The sequence below is a fragment of the Mirounga leonina genome, unplaced genomic scaffold (genome assembly GCF_011800145.1).
Source record: "Mirounga leonina isolate KUSES-001 unplaced genomic scaffold, KU_Mleo_1.0 Mir_151, whole genome shotgun sequence".
NCBI classification, from domain to species: domain Eukaryota; kingdom Metazoa; phylum Chordata; class Mammalia; order Carnivora; family Phocidae; genus Mirounga; species Mirounga leonina.
The window spans coordinates 37,229,241-37,248,002 of record NW_023270377.1 but is presented as its reverse complement, the minus strand read 5'-3'; the positions used below and the strand labels follow the sequence as shown (position 1 = coordinate 37,248,002).

General features: G+C 40.1%; 1 protein-coding gene across 6 annotated transcripts in view; it reads right to left on the bottom strand.

Annotated features, from left to right (window-relative positions):
• Nucleotides 1–18,762, bottom strand: part of ANKRD44 (ankyrin repeat domain 44) — a 320,329-nt gene that overhangs the window by 74,395 nt on the left and 227,172 nt on the right. The gene's annotated exons all lie outside the window — the stretch shown is intronic.

Genomic DNA, 18,762 nt, shown 5'->3' with positions numbered 1-18,762 from the left:
GAGAGATGCAACATTGCTGGCTTTGAAAACAGAGGAAGAGGAGGAAAAAAAACAAGGAATTAGGGTAGCCCCTAGAAGCTAAAAAGAAAAGGAAATAGATTCTTCCCCAGAGCTTCCAGAAAGTAATGCATGCTATCCACATCTTTATTTCAGTGCAATGAGACCTGTGTTGGACTTCTAACCTACAGAACTGTAAAGTAATAAATCTGTGTTGTTTTAAGGCACCAAATTTGGGGTAATTTGTTACAGCAGCAACAGAACACACATACATACACTTGCGGTTCTAATTTGCATTTCCTTAATGGCTAATAGAGTTGAGCAATTTTTCGTGTTTACTAGATATCCTTTTTTATGAAGTGCCTGTTCAGATTTTTTGTCCATTTTTCTATTGGTTGCTTATCTTTTTTTTATTGGTTGTTAAGGTTTCTTTATATATTCTGTAAGAGTTATTTATATATTCTGCTCGTTCATATGAATGTATTGCACGCTGAAGCTTGCCTTTATACTCTCTTAGTGGTGTCTTTTAATGAAGAAAAATTTTAATGTTAATATATTTTTATCTACCTTTGCTCCAGCATCATACTGTTTTCATTACATTAGCTTTTATAATAGATTTTGATATCTGAAAGTGTAAGACTCCAGGTTTTTCTTTTTCTAGACTGCCTTATATAGTCTTTGCCCTTTGCATTTCCACACAAAATTTTAAATCAGCTTTTCAATTTACACACATATACAAAGCCCTACAGGGATTTTGATGAGTTGAAGAGAGTTATCTTTATAGTACTGAGTCTTTTAATTAGTGGAGAAAATATGTTTTTCTATTTATTAAAGCAGAATTCATTTTTCTCCATAATATATTATAGCCTTACAGTATGGGTACTTAATATTTTTTGCCATTGAAAATTATAATTTTTTGTAAGTGGTATCTTTTTAAAATTTCATTTTCTATTTGTTGTTAGCGGGATATAGAAAAAGAACTGATTTTTTAAAAAAATATTAACCTTGTATATCGTATGAGTAAGGGTATTTATTAGGTAGCCTCTCATTTTTCTCAATAATGTTTTGCAGTTTTTAAAATAATTTTCTTTTAAAAGATTTTATTTATTTATTTGAGAGAGAGAGACATAGCGAGAGAAAGAGCACAAGCTTCAGGGAGAGGAAGAAGCAGGCTTCCCACAGAGTAGGGAGCCTGATGCGGGGCTCGATCCCAGGACCCTGAGATCATGACCTGAGCCAAAGGCAGACGACTAACTGACTGAGCCACCCAGGTGCCCCTGTTTTGCAGTTTTTAAGAAAAGAGCGTTACCACCTATCTTAATGTCTGTAGCATAATTATACCTGCAAAGTGGCTTTTGCCATGTGAGGTAACATATTCACAGGTTCCAGAAATTAGGGTGTGAATATCATTAGAGGGCCATTTGTCTACTATACTTTTTTTTTTTTTCTTCCCTTATTGCACCAACTAGGAGTTCCAGTACAATGTTGAACAGAAGGGGAGAGAGCAGGTATATTTGTCTTGCTCTCACTGTAAGGAAAAAAGCTGTCAATATTTCACAATTAAGAATGATGTTTGCCATAGATATTTTGCAGATAATCTGTATCAGATTAATGGAGTTGTTGTCTAGTCCTAGTGTGCTAGGATTTTTTCTTTTATCACAAATGGGCATTAAGCTTTACCAAATACTTTCCTCTACTGACTGAGATGTTTATCTGATGTTTTTCTCCTTTTTCAGTTAATGTGGTAAATTACCCTGATTAATTTTCTAATGCTACAATATTTTGCATTCCTAGAATACTCCCCTTCAATTGTGATTTATTATCTTTTTTAGTATATTGTTACACTTAATTTGCCAATATCTTGTTTAGAATCATCAGTACTTTTGGATGGAAGCTTTCAGTCTAAAAACTCTTTTTTGTTCTATCTTGAATGTAAGAACTGTAGATAATACTGAAATAAGAGTAAATCCTTTTCCTCAAGCATTTTATAATCTTTTGAAACTTGTCCACATTGGTCCAACCACATAACAGTTCTTTTTGCTCCTGTCTAAACTTTTTTGTGATTTCTTTATCTAAATGAAATGAAACATGTCTGGGGGTTGGGGTAAGAAAAAGAATCTGATAGGAACCACATATTTCCAACAGAGCAGTCCATTCATTTATTTTCAGCATTTTTGCCAGCTGGCAATATATGCTGAGTCCTTCAAGATGAACTGGGTCCGCTTTAGAAAGTGCCTATCTGCTACATTATATGTACTTAATAAATATGCAGTGACATTAACAATGATACCACCAGGTGGTGCCACTGTGGGTAATAGTCTGCTTTTTCATTCCAATAGTAAAGAATGTTTTCTTTCGAAGTACTATCTGGAAAAATCTCTTAGGGCTGCATACTAATAATTATCTACTCCTTCATCCCACCTCTGACACTGCAGGTCCCCAAAGTCACCAAATATTTAACTCAGTCTGGGCTCAAAGTGATCAGAGAAAAGCACTGGAGTTGAATTGGGGAACTCAAACAGGTGTTCTCTCTACTTTTAGCCGTGTCTTCTTAGCATTTTTCAGCATTGAATTGTTATTGCCGTGTGTTCTGCAAATGAAAGCCTTTTAAACAGAGAAAAGATACCATACAAGACGAAAAGAAATAGTGAATAATTTTAATGAAGGTCAGAAGCCCAGATGTGATGACAGTGGGTTTAATTTTTTTTTACCTCCCAGGACAACATTAGTTCATTGATACAATGTGAATGATATCTACAAAGGCTTCAATTATAAAAGAGTCATATAAATGGGGCCTAATCACCACTGTAAGTGGGCATCTAAGACAAAAAGGCAGCAGGTCTCCTGGATTTCATACTATGTAAAATGTATTCAGTCCCCTGTCCATTACCCACATACCTATCAACAGAAGTACTCAACTGAGAGCTAATTCAGTTGAAGTTCTGCACTGCAAAACACTTGATTGCATTAAGTGACAGACATATTGAAATGTGACAAGTAGTCACCCTTGTAAAATATTCAGGGTCATGGCAATTATATGTACTCAATTCCACTTGCTGAACATATACAGTTCTTTGTGTATTACCAGGAAAAACAGTAATACTGGCCTCATGTTTCCATGGTGACTTCTGAAAGCAATTTTTAAATTTAAGAGTTACCTCTTTTAATCAACTATCATTTTCATCTAGATGATATTCGCAGGTTACCCTGACTTATATTTTCCTGTTAATTTACTTTCTGCCTCAGTGCAAGTGAAATTTGTTTGCCTAGGGCAAGAGAGGTTTTATTTAGGGGGTAGGTAGGTTGGAGAGGGATGTAGAAGCTGAGGGACATGGTAATCATATGGTAATATGATTAAAAACTGCAGAAAAAGATCTGAATACAAAAATTATTAATTTTTTAATAATTAAAAAAATTGTGCAATAGAAAAGGTATTCTGCATCAGAAAGGCATGTTGCTTACCTCAAAGCTGTGCAAACCAATGTCATGTCCCTTTGTACACCATTTTTATGTTAAATTACAGTATAAATTTCCCACTGTAAGCATCAATGAACATTTTAGTGATTCTAGTCCAATCGATCAAATATACAGCTTTAAAGAAAATTTCTAATGATTCAATTAAAGCTAATCTTGGTGGGCTTCTGAAACACTAGCTAACCACCACAGACTACTTCTAGCTAATGAACATTAAAAGAATTAGCACAGAGTCAAGTGAGTGGGTAAAGAAAGCTGTTATTATTTTAAGCAAAATTAAAACAGATGGGAGAGACTGACACACATGTATTCAGATATATGCCTGCCTCGCATTTAATCTTTTATGAATGGCTGATCCCAGATGGTGGTGGGATTCAGGAGCACAATTTGAGATACAGCATCCATTTTCCTACTCCAATGTATATATGAGTTATATTTTTTCTATCCAGTGGGTAATACAAATACCATCAAAAGGAAAGAAACCTTTTGAAAGCAGGTTCTCTGATATTTTGGAAGTGAGGTGTTGATCAGTTTATCAGAGCAACTCTAAACATGTACCCGCATTCTCCATCATTCAATTCATTTCAGGTTTGGTCTCCTATTCCCACTCATACACATGGTGGGAGGCTGAAAGAAGAAAACTAGAGACAAACACAGCAAACACACTCTGCTGACAAGTGTCAGTGAATCTCTCATTAGTCACCAAACCCAGAAGGGGATGTGCCTTCCTCTGAACTCCCACAGCAAATCCCCTGTGCCTCTTCTGGAACGTCATATTTTATCTTGGGTAAGGATAAGAATAACAGAAATACGGAATTCTAACAAAGCAATAATGATAGTACTTTGTCACATATTTCCATACAGATTCCCATTACTGGATACTAAACTCCCAGATACAGCAGCTTCTTCATCTTTTAGGCTTGGCACACAGCACAGTGTCTGCCAGATCGGGGGAAGTGATTAAGATATATTAAGCAAAGATACAATAATAGCTGCTACTTATACCCATCCTATGCCATGCACTGTGCTAGACACTTCACTTACATTATTCCATTTAATCCTCAGAGCAACCTAATCCCTATTTGACAGATGAGGCAAGATATGAAGACGCATGGAAATGAAGGAAGATGCTTAAAGACTTTGCAGGTAGGTAACAGCAGAGCTGGCATTCCCACCCAGGCCTGTGTGACGTGGGACCCCTGAACTTTCAACTCTACCAACAGCCCGGCCTCTGGCCCAGCCCCCATAGGCTCAGGCCATGAGCTGTAGCAGGAGAGGTTGAAAGAAATGATCAGCCACACTGATGGGGCGAGTGCTTGAGTGCAGACTCCATGCATTGGGCACAGCGCTGGCAGCCTCCCTGTCCGGACACTGGAGGATGGTGGTGGGAGCAGTGTCTTTCGTGGACATCTGGGTCTCAATGGCTTTTTGGAAGCTAATGGCAAGTACCACCATAGCAGGCATGAACAGGAGGGAAGGAAAATAGTGGATGTCCTGTAGCAGCCAAGACAAGTGCATTGAGCTCATGTGCAACATGTCGAAGGCTTTTCAGAATGAACTGGAGCCAAAGCTTGGATAGAATGGGAGGAGCTAGGGCCAGAGAAATAATTTGGGGATGATTATTTTAATTCTATTATTACCATATGGGGAGCTAGGAAATGTGAGTGACGTTTTGAGCCAATATGTATAAAGGACATATTTTACCTCCCATATTCCCATACCCCCACAGATTACAATCTCCTTGAAAATAATATCCATGCCTAATATATAGGTACGTCAGCTGTGGTTCTTAGCACATTGCCCTGTAATTTAGTCTGTGTCTCCCGAAACAACCATCCTAAAGGTAGCTAATGTAAGAAAAGTCACACCTTGGAAGTTGTCCCAGTGGACTACCAGATCGCTTCTCCTGGAATCTAGGAAAAACAGCGCTGGTGGTAAGGGCTTCTCTAACTCCCGGACAAGTTACAGAGAGTATTCTGATTGACAAGGCCCTGGGTCTGGAGTGCAGGAGCATATGTGGGGTCACCAGAGTTTGGGCTCACTGGCTTCTACTCAATTCCTTGATTTTAATTTTATACTCAGGAAGAAGACCACTGATCTTTATTCAGTTTGTAAAAACTGGAGCTCCTACTTGGAAGGGAACATAGCTATAGCAAATGACATGAATCCCTTGGACTTTTCACTGTAAATTAACAATGTTCTTGCTTGTCAGTCTCATAGGACTGACAAGGAGGACTAATAGCATTTATGAACTTGTAAAAGCTGATGTGTTGATCCTGATCTCCAACCTCACCAACTGTTAGGACTATTCTAAAGCCTGAAAAAGACCAGCGCACAGGAAGTACTAATTATGTATCATCTTTACTGTAATATTTCTTACACTTAAAAAAATATTTTTAAAGAGAGAATGATACCAAAAACATGCTACTTGTCCTAAATGACTGCTTTGGATTATTTCTCTATACAGTTTGTCTCACATCAATGTGAGGAATTGGAGATGCAAAGAAGATTGCTATTAACTAAAAAACCTTTATGGAATAAAAATTTTAATTTTTGTGTAAAATAATCATGTGTTTGGAAAACTTACAAATTTGGGGGGCACTGGGTGGCTCAATCAGTTAAGCCTTTGGCTCAGGACACAATCCCGGGGTCCTGGGATCGAGCCCTGCGCCGGGGCTCCCTGCTCAGCGGGAAGTCTGTTTCTCCCTCTCCCTCTGCCCCTCCACCCTGCTCGTGCTCTCTCTCTCACTCACTCTCTCTCTCTCTCAAATAAATAAATAAAATCTTCAAAAAAAAAGCTACAAATTTTTCCTAGAAAAAAAATTCTATGAAGTTGTGACTGTATTAAATTGGCCTTCCCAGTCACCAAGTGAATTTTATTGTTTAGTATTAACAAAACTACTTCCCAAGTGCTGAATGGCACAGAGTTTAACTCCAGTGATATTACCACTTAGATTATAAATATCTGCTCATACAAGAAAATAAATCTCAGTTATTGCTCAGCGATTTGGTTTTTCTAAATATCCCTTTCAGCTGTTACAGATGGTTGAACCCCTGCACCCTCCTTTGGAATCTTAGAAAGGCTCTTTGTTCTTTGTGACTATCGTAACCTTATGACCTGAAGGCACAGGGGTTTGTCAGCTCTTATCCTGACTACACAACGCTCAGGCTTCTACATTTTCTGCTACTGAGTGAGGCTCAACACGAGAAGTGATTATTATAGGGACCTGATCTAGACTTCACAAATGACAAGTCTTTGGCAGCTGCTAAGGCTAAGGCATCTTTGACGAAACAATCTTGCTGGGAAGTCACTCCTCCCTCTGTCCCCCCAAACACCCCAGGCTGGAAGGAGTCATCCCTGGCAGCTGTCCCTAAAAGGAGAGTGAGGCCAGGCTGATGGCAGCTGTTACAGAGATACCGAACAGATTCCAGGAGGAAGGCTGGGTCCAAGTAAGAGTGCTTTTATGAAAATACATGGTAAGGTCCTGGGGTCAGCGCTGCAGTGGGATGTACTTAGAGCTATAGCTGAGGGTCATTTTACTTCTCACTAGGTGGGTCATGCTATAAGGTAGCTCTGCTCTCCTGACAGAAGAAGGAAAGGCACACTTGCAGTGAAGACAAGGCTTTCCAAAGATGACACAGACATAACTGTTACTGGTATTGTCCAAGGTCCTCCCGCTTTCCTTTGACAAAACCTAAGACTGTGTGCACATCTCAGTGATGTCCTGGTTGGATGTCATGTCTTAGCTGATGTGGAATTTAGATGTTCTGAGACAGCTTTATCTATCTTTCAGAGTGTGGAATTTGCCAGTCTTCCAGACAGTACCACATAATGGTTAAAAGCTTGAAACTGAGATTCAGATAAACATGGTTTGAGTCCTGGTTCTACATCACACCAGCTGTAAGACCCAGGGCAAGTGATTCAATTTCTTTGTACTTTAGGGTATGCACAATGTGAAATACACATAAAAATGGGGGTTCCTTCACAGTGTTGTTGTGAGAATTAAATGAGACAATGCAGGCACAGGGCCTAGGCCAACATGCTTGCAATAAATGTTCATTATTATGAGTTTACTAAAAACAGGGTTGTTAAATTTGTCCTCCATGAGAAGGCTTTTTTTTTTAAGAGAGGGCGGGAGGGAGAGAGAGAGGAAGAGGTGGGAAGAGGGGCAGAGGGAGAGAGAGAATCTTAAGCAGACTCTAAGCCCAGCACAGAGCCTGACACAGGGCTCAATGTCATGACCCTGAGATCATGACCTGAGCCAAAATCAAGAGTCGGGTGCTTAACAGACTGAGCCACCACAGGTACCCTGAAAGGCTTTGAAAGAAGTAGGGTTTTGTTTTGAGGGATTGGTTCTTTCAAGGAATGAAGCTCTGATGACTTTTTATCATTGTTCGTTCCATGAACTCTGGTGCCACAAAGTTCAGAGTGTCTCTCATTTTTCAGATCTTCCTCAATTTCTTCCATCAGCATTTAGTACTTTCAGCAGATGAGTCCCATATTTCATTTTTTTGGCAGTTGTGAATGCTATTATATCTTTAATTTGATGTCACGTGTTCATTCCTCCTATATAACAATGCAACTGATTTTTGTTATGCTTACTTTGTATCCTGTGACCTTGCTATACTATGAGTTCTAGGAGTTTTTTTCTTGATTCCTTGGAATTTCCTCTGTAGACAATCATGTTATCTGCAAATAGGGAGTTTTAGTTTTCCCCTTCTGATCTTTATGCCTTTTATTTCCTTTTCTTGCTTTTTTTTGATCTGGCTAGCACTTTCAGCACCACGTTGAATAAGAGTGGTGAAAGCAGACATCCTTGCCTTTTCCCCAGGTTTAGGGGGAAAGCATTCAGTCTTTTACCATTATGTATAATGTTAGCTATTCTTTATGAAGTTGTTAGATGCTTTTTATCAAATTGAGAAACCCCCCCTCTATTCCTATTTTTCTGAGAGTTTTTTAAAAAAAATCTATTCAAGATGTTGAATCTATTCAAGGTGTTGAGCTGTCATAATTTTCCATGTTGTTTGACAAAATCATGTGATTTTTTTTCTTCTTTTTTTGTGATTTTCCTTCTTTAGCCTATTAATATGGTGAATGACGTTGATTTTCAATTATCAAAATAGGCTTTCCCCATGATGATCCCACTTGGTCATGATATATAATTCTTTGTATATGTTACTGAATTCTATTTTTTAATATTTTATGGATTTTTGCATCTATATTCATGAGAGGTATTGGTTTATATTTCTGTGTCTTTGTTTGGTTTTGGTGTCAGGGTATTAACTTCATAAATGAACTGTATGGTGTTCCCTTCTCTTCCATTTTTGCAAAAAACATTTTGCAGAATTGGTATTAATTCTTTAAATGTTAGGTAGAATTCTCCAGTGAAATCAGGACCTGGATACTTCCTTTGGGAGAGTTTTAAAATCCAATTTTCTTTCTTTTAAGATTTTTAAATTTATTTGTCAAAGAGAGAGAAAGCACCACAAGCAGGGGGAGTGGCAGGCAGAGGGAGAAGCAGGCTCCCCGCTGAGCAGGGAGCCTGATGTGGGACTCGATCCCAGGACCCTGGGATCATGACCCGAGCCGAAGGCAGATGCTTAATAACTGAGCCACCCAGGTGTCCCTAAAATCCAATATTTTAAGTAGTTACAGGGCTATGCAAATGATCCATGTTATATTGGGTAAATTGTGGTAATTTGTGTTTTATGATTAATTGATCCATCTCACCTAAGTTGTCAAATTTATGTGTGTAGAGCTATTCACAATATTCCTTTATTATCCTTCTGATGTGTGAAAGGTCTCTAGTACCATCCCATTTCATTCCTGATACTGGGAATTTGTGTCTTCTCTCATGCATGCTCTCTCTCCCTCTCTCTTTTTCTCTCTCTCTTTGGGTCAGTCTCAGTAGAGGTTTGTCAATTTATTAATCTTTTCAGAAGAACCAGATTTTTAAAAATTTATTTTCTCCATTATTTTTCTGTTTTCAATTTTATTTATTTCTGCTCCCATCTCTATTATTTCCTGTTTCTGCTTATTTGGACTTTATTTTGTTCTTCTTTTTCTAGACTGAGGCGTGGAAACTTAGATTGACTTGAGACTTTTCCTCTTTTCTACTGTAAGCATTTAGAGCTATAAATTTTCATCTGTGCTAATCTAACTGTAACCCCAAATTTGGTTTGTTGCATTTTTCTTTTCATTCAATTCAATGTATTTTTTTGGAATTCCCTTGAGATGATTTTCTTTGACCCATGGATTATTTAGAAGTCTGTTATCTGATTACCAAGCACTGGAGATTTTTCCTGGTATGTTTCTGTTACCGATTTCTAGCTTTATTCCATTGGGGTAGGAGAACACACTCTATATGATTTAAATTTGTTTACATTTGTTGAGGTTTGTTCAATGGTTCAGGATATCTTGGTGAATGTTCCATGGGCACTTAAAAATATTCATTCTGCTTTTATTAGGTAGAGTGTTGTATAAATGTCAGTTAGATCCTCTTGGTTGATAGTATTATTGAGCTGTTCTATGTGATTGATGATTTTCTGTCTAGTTGTTCTATCAGTTACTGAGAGACAAGCGCTAGAGTCTCTATAATTGTGGATTTCTCTTTTCAGTTCAATTGGTTTTGGTTTCACATAAATTACAGTTCTGTTGTTTGGTGCCCATACATTTAGGACACTCTCCTTCAATGGGTTCCAGTCTTTACTGGGCTGCCTTCCCAGCATCTTCTCCTTGGGCTCCAAATTATACTACCCTCCTGCCCCACTCAGGCCTGCCCAATGGGTTTTTAACTGAATAGGAAGGAAAGAAAGAAGGAAGGAAAAAAAGGGGGAGGGAAGAAAGGCCAGATTAAATTTTTTAGGATTTTAAAATATATTCTCTTTAAGAAATCTTCCTTTCTCCTACATCATTGAGCCTTAGAAGCTCCCATACCAAGAGCAATAATTCCCCTTCTTTGAGGTCCCTAGTGCTCACTATCCATCTGGAAGAACTTACAGAAAATGTGTGTATGTGTGTGGGGGGTGAGTGTATGTAATTTTAATTTGGTGGATGTCTTGGTATCAGTTTGACACATTAGTATAGCTTTTCAGATCTTGAGGAACAAAAAAAATGGAGGGGATATTGCAATAAAACGAGTTGGTGCTGGGAAGTAATCAAATCTAAAGAAAAGGCCAAACCCCAGAAAAGTAAATTTTCATTTCTTCTCTCACCTGTGTCTCTTCTATAAAATACCTTCCTAACAGGACAGTCACCATAATAGTATAAACTAGTATTTAAGTTTTAACACTAAGTCAGGCTTAATCATTCATAAGTGTATTTCATTTGTTCAACAATTTGGGTACCTGATAAGTGCCTGGCATTACTAGAACCTCTGTCTTATAAAGTTGGTATTTAAATCCACATATAGGTAAAGGATAATAGTTTATTCTTCCTTTGAGCTTGGCATTAGTCTTTCCTAAAACAATGTTTCTAAGTGTGTGACTTTGTATTGAACCGATGAGTCACGGGGTATAATCGCACACTAACTTTATTCTGCTTTTCCCAATACCAGGTCCAATCTCCGGTAGGAGGCTACTTCTTTTCCTGCCACCTCGGATAAAATCTCCAGCTAATAATAAAAAGTTCTCTGGGCACTTCAGTTACAAGTATAACTTCTTATCAATAAGTAGTACGTCTACTCCAGCGCAGTAATCACAAACTCTGAATGCTGTTTAACGTTGAAGCTTCTCTCTGCCTCCCACAACGCCTGCGGTGGGGAAGGAACGAGACAGGGCTGACTTCTCTGTCCCCAGCCTAGGGCTTCTCCTCCTCCTTTCTCCTCATTGTCTGCCTCTGCCTCTTCCAGGCCTGGGAGAGCCAGGAAGAGAGGACACAGAAGGGGACATGGACAATGGTCTGACTGGCACCCTTCTAGCAGCGACCTTCTCTGTCTATCTGGGATGCTTAGGGAGGTTCTGAGCAACGCCCCCAACACCGGGACCTCTCACCTACAGTTCCGTCTCCCTCTGTGAATGCACCTCTCTGCCAGTAGCTCACATTCTCTCCCCGCTCCGCAACCCCTCTCCCGGCCCCGCCCCAAGCATCCTGGGTCTCCTCACTCTTGAATAGGACGCAGGAGAAGTCCAGGCCAGCTGTGGCCCTTGGCTCACATTTGTATACTTTTAACCCATCACTGGTGGGGATGGAGTATTTCTCAAACGCAGACCTCTTTTTATTTAATTTCTGGCAAGCAAGCTCTGGTCAGAGCTATATATTCTTTAGATTAATCCTATGCCAGGTCACCTGGCCCCTAAATTGCATGGGACACGTATCAGGTAGCCGAAAAATCTCCTTGGAGCTTCTGTCACTGGGCTTGGGGTCAGGAGGAATCATCCTTATAGCCTGCTATGGTGGGAGGGGAGTGGTAGTGGGATTGATAGCAGAGCTGTGCCCAAAGAAATTTGCCCTCAGACCTCCAAGTTCTTAAATGGGTAAGGGGGCCGTGGGTTGAAACGTTAGTATTCCACTTTGAAACGTGAAGGCATTGGCCCCCACTCTCCTGGGGCTGTCAACAAATGTCAAACTGAAATTGTTTACTTTAATACGCCCCGCTGAATGATTCCTTCATCAGTTGCCAGATTCATTCACAGGAAAGACAAAAAAAAAAAAAACCTTGCGGCTATATTACGAAGAAATAAATGAAAACACTTTGTCATAAAATATTGTCTATTCCACTCTTCTGAACATAGATTCATGTCACATGCTGATTTAAATTTTGTGGCCTATATTTATATTCCTAGCCTAGCAGGCTGCCAGTGAAATCAAAAGATCTGTGCCCACCCCTCTACTCCCTTCCTTACTGAGAGTTCCCTATAAGATTTTATATTTCTCTTCAACTAAATTAGAAGAAAAAACAAGACCAGCATTGTTAAGATTTCGTCTGCCCATCGGAAGTCTGCCTGCTGGAAGGTCATATACACCTCCAGGTCCATCTCTGAGAAGCACCTCTGGGGACAAAAAAAAAAGTCATCAGAGACTTGTTTGGGGCTAGAGTTCAAGTCTGCTAGTTTTTCATCTTCTCATATTCAGATAACTGCTTAGAAACCCTACTCTTTTTAACTCTTCTTCTATACCCTGCTTTCTTAGTCTTGAGAAGCTTAATTAGACCTTGCCAATGTAAGTACATATTCTACAGAGCCACATGATAATGGTTTTCTAAGGTCCTGTGATAAACACAAGAAACAACTCAAAACACTGAGTAGTTTATTTGAAAGAAGCATAATTTCAGTGTTCAGTTGCCCAGATATAGTTATCTCCAGAGAATCCTAGAAACGCCTAGGATAGACAAGCAGGGGCATCTGTCACCCCTATGGACTCTCACAGTTGAGTTCAAGTTAGCTCATAACAGAGAAAGGAGGAGAAGGTCCGAGGGAAGCAGCCAAATTCCAAGTAATTTGGCATGGTATAATCTCAGACTGAACTTAATCACAGGCCTAGAGTTTTCAAACAATCTTTCTAAATTTCTGCAGGCAATTTACGTAATTACATTGGCACATACATTTTTCCATTTCAATAACAAAGCCACAAAGATCTTTATGTTCACAGACAAATCTTTAATATTGTAAGAGAAAAAGAGCACACCAATATTAACTCACAAATTCCAAATAGGGGCATGATTCTGTGATTTTCCCCTTCAGAGCCAGTAAGAATGCATTCCAGATAGAGGAAAGGGGAGACATAGGGCTCTCCTTCGCCAACTCCCTTCCTCCACTCAGACATAAGTTTAATTCAGACACGAAATGCTTTATTAGTCAAGTCTCTTCCATTCTGCTTTGATATTTTGAGCCCAATTGAATATGACTTATCACAGCTCTCAGCATATATTTGTGGGGAAATTTTTGCTTGCACCCATAGTACATACGATTTTGATCACGACCAGCTAAGAACACTGGCCTAAGTAGGCAAACTTGGCAGAATCCTGGACCCTGGCTATTCTATCCAGGCTAAGGAGTTCATACTACTTTCTGGAAGTTGTTTGCTCATGGAATGAATTCAATATAAATTTATATAAGGAAGTAGAGTGAAAACAACTAAAATAATTTCTGTTCCTTTTTGATTATAGCAAAATAGACTGAACACAAAGCATAGTTTATAAATTCTAAGCTTAAGATCACAGACAGGAGCCACAGACCATGAATGCCAACTAAATCCATACCAAGTTAAATGTCAGAGTCAAATAAAATCTGCATCAAAATTAATGATACGTATTTAATGATATGCATAATCACAGTGGGAAGAGAGGCAAAAGACAAATTTTACCAGCCTTACAAATCAGCTGGCTCTGAAAACCACCTATCCTCCTCAATTCCACACCAACTCCCAAAGGACAAAGGCCCTGGTGTTGCAGGGAAGGCTCAGGGGCTACAAATACTCACTTACTCCATTCCTTCCACAGGCCAGAAACAGGCTAGGGAATGTGACATAAAGAAATGACTCCCTGCATAATTCCTGCTTGGAGGCTCCAGGAAGCCATTCAGAGCTACTAGAAACAGGTCTTTCATTGGTATAATTCCAGCAGAGTCAGGACCAGTCTGTTAAAAGGATGATCCCCCAGGAGGACAGGGGTGTTTGTGTGGTAAGATGAGGGAGCAGACTGGCATGGCAGCAGTGAGTCTGAGAAAGCCTAGCACCCAAAGAATGGGAGTTTTAAGGAATATGAGGGTATTGTGGTACGAGAAAGAGAGAAAGGGAGTATAAGTTAGAAAAGGTGTTCCTCAAAACCCAACTTCTATCAAGAACAAGCCCTATTCTCATCACAAGAAAAAAAAACACTTTTCTTTTTTTTCTTAAGATTTTATTTATTTATTTGAGGGGAGGTTAGGGGCAGAAGGAGAGAGAGAGAGAGAGAGAGAATCCCGAGCAGATTCCATGCTGAGCGTGGAGCGTGACACAGGGCTCAATCTCACGACACTGAGATCACAGCCTGAGCCAAAATAAAGAGTTGGATGCTTAACTGACTGAGCCACCCAGTCGCCCCTCTTTTTCTTTTCTTATTTTTTTTGCATGTGTCCACATGAGGTAGTGGATGTTCACTAAACTTACTGTGGTAATCATTTAACAATGTGTGTAAGTCAAGTCATTATGCTGTACACCTTTTTTTTCAAGGTTTTTTTTTTTTAAGATTTATTTATTTTGGAGAGAGAAAGAGTGTGAGTGGGGGGAGGTCAGAGGGAGAGGGAGAGAGAGAATCTCTAGTAGATTCCCCGCTGAGAATGGAGTCTGATGCAGGATTCCATCTCAAGACCCGAGATCATGACCTGAGTGGAAACCAAGAGTTGGACGCTCAACTGGCTGAGCCACCCAGGGGCCTCCGTTTTGCTGTACAGCTTAACTTTGTATGTTGTATGTCAAGTATATTTCAATATAACTGAAAGAAAAAAAATAACTAAATGGCATTTCTGGCATGTGATAAACATGTAGTAAATGCCAATCGGGGAGGTCTCAGCCACTCCCAAATCTATTTGCAGCTCTGTGAGCCAGCAGTAAGGCTAAGATGGCTGCAGTGGTCTGGCCCTACGAGGCTAGTCCTAGGGGAGAGCCCAGGATGCTATTTTGTTTTGAGTGGGACGGGGCAGGACAAGAATGTTGGTATCTCTGCTTAGCTGAACCACACCCAAGAGGAATCTTAGGATGTATTCCAAAATGGACATATACAGAACTTTCCATCCAACCACAATCATTCAGGGTAATGAGGAGTATTTTCATCCCATCTGTGTTATAAACCCACTCAGGTCCTTTCCTGAGGGCAAACGATGACATTTCTACCAAATTATATTGATAATCTGGCTTTTTCAACTGACACTATAAATTAAGATCAATGGATACCTCCCCTACCTACTTTCAAATGTCTTAAAATTGCCAAGAATAATCATCTCTTTGTAAATCACAGGGCAAGTTTTGATACAGTCAAAGAGGTAATTTCATTATCAGACAGAACTTCGAAAACCTTCTTGTGGACAGAAAACCTTTTCGTTGGATAACAGAAATAATGGCCCTGAAATGGCTTTCCTGAAAAATGAAAATAATACGCAATATATTATTTACAGAGAAAGAAAGTTACAGGATATTCATTCTCAGAGTTACTTATGCTATGGGATTAAAGATAACTCCTCAAAAGTACTTTAAAACAGCAAAGTTAGGGCGCCTGGGTGGCTCAGTTGGTTAAGCAACTGCCTTCGGCTCAGGTCATGATCCTGGAGTCCCTGGATCGAGTCCCGCATCGGGCTCCCTGCTCGGCAGGGAGTCTGCTTCTCCCTCTGACCCTCCTCCCTCTCATGTGCTCTCTCTCATTCTCTCTCTCTCAAATAAATAAATAAAATCTTTAAAAAAAAAAAAAAAAACAGCAAAGTTATTAAGATTATAATAACTCTGTAATAAAATTTCATATGTCCAATTATGACATGTGGTTTTCATAGAGAGAACCAATTAAAGACAGCTGTGTCTTAAGTACATTTTGGAATGCAGGCTCATAATGGGTCGTAAAAATAGTAAACCTTCACACTGCCACTGATTCCTAAACATACACACATGCACACACACACTTTGTGAGGAGCCTTTCTTACGTGGGACCTAAACACAGAGTCCTATCTGGTGATAGGTCGAGATCAACTTCCACAGCAATGCTGGTGTTAGAAGGCAGAGGGATATTGTCTTCTATCTTAACCAGTTTCTACCAAGCTTTTGCTCCATGCCGAACAGCCTGGGGGGGGGCGGGGGTGGAGCTTTGCCCTGCACTGGAAGGCAGCATGGCGTGGTAAACATTTCTTGTTTTTTAAATCAGGAATCTCGATTTGTGAGCCTGCTTCTTCCACTGACCAGAGCTGCCTCTTTGGTACAAACCAGTTACTGCCCTGTGGTTTGGTTTGCCCCTCTACAAGATAAGGGACTGCCCCTTGGCTACAGGTGGTTCTCCATGGAAGTCCATCTTATAGAAGGCTATGGAATCACTGGCTTTCTATATCTTCCTGTGGAACTGGGTGGTTTTGAAATATGTCTACAAATTCTTTGACACCCTTCCCTTTGAAAGATGGAGTCTACTTTTCCACTCTGGAGTGACCCTGTGGGACCTTCAAGGCTAGATCATTAAGAGCGATACTGTCTTTCTCTCACTCATTCTCCTTCTGGCTCTCTACCACTCTGTCCCGGAGCAGAATGCTTTTGGATCCCTGAGCCACCATGTAAGATATCCAACCACTCTGAAACCACCATGCTAGAGAAAACCAGATAAAGAAGCCCCAAAGAAGCTATTGAAATCTTACAACCCAGGGGCGCCTGAGTGGCTCAGTCATTAAGCATCTGCCTTTGGCTCAGGGTCCTGGGATCAAGTCCCACATTGGGCTCCCTGCTCTGCAGGAAGCCTGCTGCTCCCTCTCCCACTCCCCCTGCTTGTGTTCCCTCTCTTGCTGTCTCTCTCTCTGTCAAATAAATAAATAAATAAAATCTTAAAAAAAATAATAAATCGTACAACCCAGGTAACTGACATATGACTAAAGAAGACTTTGAGATTATGCCAGCCCCAGACATTGACTGTAATCTCAGAGGATACCTTTAACTGGAACCACTAAGCTCAGCCCTTCCTGAATTCCTGATCCACAGAAACAGTAAGAGATATTAAATAATGACTGTTGTTTTGAGCCACTAATTGTTGGGGTGATTTGTTATGCAGCCACAGTAACTGGAAGAGAAACTCTGATGGAATCAAAATAAGAGGGAAAAAAAATGCCACCTCAAGGTCAAACAAGGAAATCTTCAGCATCCACAAGAAGCTCAGGAAAAAAGACTTAGAAGTCTTCAAGAATGATGAAGGTAGGTACAATTCACTAATAAATGCCACACACAGCAACACTAGAATCATCAGCTCTTTATTTCCAATCACCTCTTCATTTTCAAATGTCTGTGAGCATTTTTCCACATTCACAGTTAAGAGAAATATAGTAAGAATGACCCTAAGTGGGGGCGCCTGGGTGGCTCAGTTGGTTAGGGTATCCAACTCTTGGTTTCAGCTCAGATCATGGTCTTAGGGTTGTGGAATTGAGCCCCTTGTTGGACTCTGTGCTCAGTGAGTGGTCTGTTTGAAGATTCTCTCCCTCTGCCCCTCTCCCCACTTGCGTGATGCTTAGGAGATGATAAACAGTGACCTACAGGCAGGATTTAACCACAAACCCATGTTTTTTCTTCCTGACCTACTCAGTGTTTTCAAAATAGGAAATTTCACATAAAAAGTCTAGATTTCTAGTTTCTCTGGAAGCACTGGACTTCAATCCTGAGTATGAATTACCACCTGATCTCCATCACTAGAGCTGACAAGCTGTTTCTCCCTTTAGACATAGCATGTCCTATTTGGCACAATCCCCCCACTCCCCGTTGCTCTAGACCTGGGCTCACTTCACTTGTTCACTTTACATTTCTGTCCCCATGGTCATTGAAGTTCATCTCTGGTGACCTACACCAATAGAAGGGCTTCTGACCTCAAACCTCCAGATGATTTTTGGTAACTATAGGTTTGAAATTTTTGGTGGTTTGGAAATTCCAATAAATTCTGCTGTTCTATCACTCAGCATCAGGTAAATACAAATCAAAACCTCAGTGAGATACCACCAGTCAGAATGGCTAAAATCAATAAGTCAGGAAATGACAGATGTTGGCGAGGATGCGGAGAAAGGGGAACCCTCCTACACTGTTGGTGGGAATGCAAGCTGGTGCAGCCACTCTGGATAACAGTATGGAGGTTCCTCAAAAAGTTGAAAATAGAGCTACCCTACGACCCAGCAATTGCACTACTGGGTATTTACCCCAAAGATACAAATGTAGGGATCTGAAGGGGTATGTGCACCCCGATGTTTATAGCAGCAATATCCACAATAGCCAAACTATGGAAAGAGCCAAGATGTCCATCGACAGATGAATGGATAAAGAAGATGTGGTGTATATATACACAATGGAATATTATGCAGCCATCAAAAAACCCAAAATCTTGCCATTTGCAATGACGTGGATGGAACTAGAGGGTATTATGGTAAGCGAAATAAGTCAATCAGAGAAAGACAAGTATCATATGATCTCACTAATATGAGGAATTTGAGAAACAAGACAGAGGATCATAGGGGAAGGGAGGAAAAAATGAAACAAGATGAAACCAGAGAGGGAGACAAACCATAAGAGACTCTAAATCTCAGGAAACAAACTGAGGGTTGCTGGAGTGGAGGGGGAGGTGGGAGGGATGGGGAGACTGGGTGATGGATATTGGG